This window comes from Salvelinus sp. IW2-2015, linkage group LG1, assembly GCF_002910315.2.
Source record: "Salvelinus sp. IW2-2015 linkage group LG1, ASM291031v2, whole genome shotgun sequence".
NCBI lineage: Eukaryota > Metazoa > Chordata > Actinopteri > Salmoniformes > Salmonidae > Salvelinus > Salvelinus sp. IW2-2015.
This window is the reverse complement of record NC_036838.1, coordinates 46,368,656-46,371,770: the sequence shown is the minus strand read 5'-3', so window position 1 is coordinate 46,371,770 and position 3,115 is coordinate 46,368,656.

Sequence of the window (3,115 nt, the reverse complement as noted above, 5' to 3'; positions counted from 1 at the left end):
CGTGTCGATTTATTTTCTGTGTTGTATTGGTAGAATAAATTCTATAGACGCAATAGCGATAGACACAAACACTCATGCCGAGGACCAAAAGACATAATCTGTATTCCACACTTTTGACTTCCGTTGCGGAGATAGTGCCAACAAATACGTAATGACCTTCATAACTGTGCATGACGTGGAATTAAGCTGAATGTTATAGCAAAGCACATAAAATTATTTGTTAATTATCGCGCACTAACACGGGGGAAAAGAATATAGGTATAGATATTGGCATTGTGAAGTGTAGGAGCAACCACTGTCTGTACCAGGCTAATCGCACAATATACAGAGCTGAAATGACTGCACTGCCAAAGCGTAATTTCATAGTTGTGCCTTCAACATCTACAAGTCTTCGCAGGACACGCCAAGCAGGAAGCCAACAAAGGTTAAAAGTATCAAGACTATTATACCATTCTGTCTTTGTATAGCACCAAACACATAACTAAGCTATACTCTGTATTGTAAATATTGATCGAATCACAAAGACTAAATGCAAAACTTTGTCACATTGTTACTTTCCACTAACAGATGATATATCCCCCTTATACTCCATTAAAATCGATACAATTATACTTACATATGTAACTAAATAGTTAAGACACAAGTTTGTATAACATAGTAGTTAAATGATACATATATCAAACAAGCGAGATACAGGGAGAGAAGAAGTAGGAAAGACGCAGAGAAACATTTTTCGCTAGAAGATCAAAAAACTCACTTGTCATATAAAAAAATAAAAAATAAATTATTAAAAAAAAACCATACAAATTGTTTTCTTGTCGCCGCACAGATCTGATACTCAAGACTTTCTCCGGAGTTTTGCGCGATTTCTTTTGTACTGCTTGCCAGATTAGAGGGGCGTCATAATTTGTATAGTACAAACTGCCCTCGAGACCCGTTTCTTTCATTTTCAACTTTCCCTTCTCTCTCTCCTCCCATATAAAACTACGCATGCCGTGCACATTCCTATCACATGTTTTTGCTTTATGTGAGAGTCCATCTCACTGTGGAGCATGGGTCTGAACTTTCCCAAAGCGATATTAATATCACAAGCCATTCATGGATTTTTTGTATTGTTCTCTGTGCGTGGTGATGTGAGCTTAACTACGTATGTTTGTGATGTGGAAGTCCTCCTCGGTAAGTCACGATATGTGCTCGCAGTTGGATACTCTTTGTCCGGGTAAGATGACACCAGAGTCTTCCATTAAGCTCGTTGGTTTAACTCACATAACCATCAATGAAGTGGAACAGTTGAAGGAATGCTTACGCAATCACGTCCTTGTGTAGGCAGGCTGTATGTTTTGTCTGTCTGTTTGAGCGTTATTAATAACAACTGATATGTTTCTCGTATGCGTCGTTAATGGTGTTGCTAGAACCTTTGTTTAAGAGAAGGGAATTATTCTTTAAGACGGCCGGATGCTAGGGGTCTTTACGAGAGAGAACTTGAACAACATCGTTTGTCGCGCATGTTTGTTACTCACTTGACCACGCACTAACATTAATGAAATTGATGACAGCTCATGTTGGGAACCTCTGTGCTGTTAACACGCTGTTTAAGCCGCTAGGGAGAGAGAAGAAGAAAAGTCCAGTAGAAAAAAGAACCACATAAGGAAAAGCAGCACGGATATAGCTCGCACAAGTCGAGCATCTGGTCCCTCGTTATTGCGCGATGTCCTCCACCAATGACACACGAAGGGTGAGGTCCCAATTAGCATTCGGCCATCAGGAAGACAACTTGAGTAGCTGGGAAAAAGCGCACACTGACATACATTTACTTCTGTCAGGATTGCTACTTAACACACATGACTGAAAAAAAAAACAGACATTGCCCACATGCATGTTTTCTTCTCATAATTCTGTAAATCTCACCTCTCTCTTGACCTTAAGGCTTCCATTATCCACTGGGCACTGTCTAAGGAAATGTGCAGTATCGACCTGGGCCAAAGAGTCAGTGGCTGAACAAGTTTTCAGATGGACTATTGGTGATCCTCCACATTCCAAAAAGGCCCCACTTCTACTATATCCCGCCCTGAGGGAAACTTGGACCCGCTCCTGGAATTCAGGTCATTTTCGACACTGAGATTACTTCTTGATACTTTAACGTGATGACTGTCTCATGTTCCTCGAGTTTACTGGAAAAGGGTGCGCCATGGAATTTCCGAACGAGTACCGAGTTTGTTCTTATGTTAACCAAGAGAATAAAGTAGATGCTTCGGGTAAGAAAATCCTCAAGTGAAGGAGGAGTTTTTTCCCTCTCTTTTGCGAAATTGAGAAATAAAACAAGAAAGAAAGTGTTATCGACTGTCTATCGGAGCACCTACGCTACCTGAAATGTATATGGGTTTTCGCAGCGTATATGAGGGAAATGACAGCAAGAGTCGTTTCGAGAGCAGATTGTCTGTTCTGCTATAACTATTGTTAGGCGCGGTTGTGATTGTACCACTGATAGTCAAAACTCAGGCAGATGTATAAAATATTCTACTAAATATTTTGGGGGGGATTCCTCTAGACAATATATAGCGCTCCGCTTGTGTTTTGTTAACTTTCTGACATCTCAGGAGATAGAGTTGAGCATAGGTCGGTGAGTCCCGTCAGGGTTTAGCTGAGCACGATGTCGCTGTTGCCTCGTCATTAAATACTGTGAGTGAAAATATGAACAGCTCCGAATAATAGTATAAGGGTCAACTACGTTTGTTGCCTTGTCAGGTCCATATACTGGGGAAACTCTCACCCTAATCGTATGTACTCAGTGAGTGTAAACCCTCTCACTCCCCTGGTTCTGGGCGCTTATGCCCTGGGGGAAGAGCTCTACCATCTGTTCGACCCTTGTCTGGGGCTTGATCCCTTCGGGGAACCCTCTCTCCCTGTCCGGGCTACTTGGGGGATACCTCTCTACCCGTCTCTGAAACTACTGAGGAGAAACCGCGTCTGCTTCCCCTGTCCTTGGGCTACTGTTGGGGAACTCGCTTCTCTCCCCGTTGATTCCTGGCTAGACGCTGGGGGCGAAAGTCGCTCTCTGCTCCTCCTTCCTGCTCCCTGGCTTACTGGGGGGTGAAATACCCTCTCGTCCCCCCTG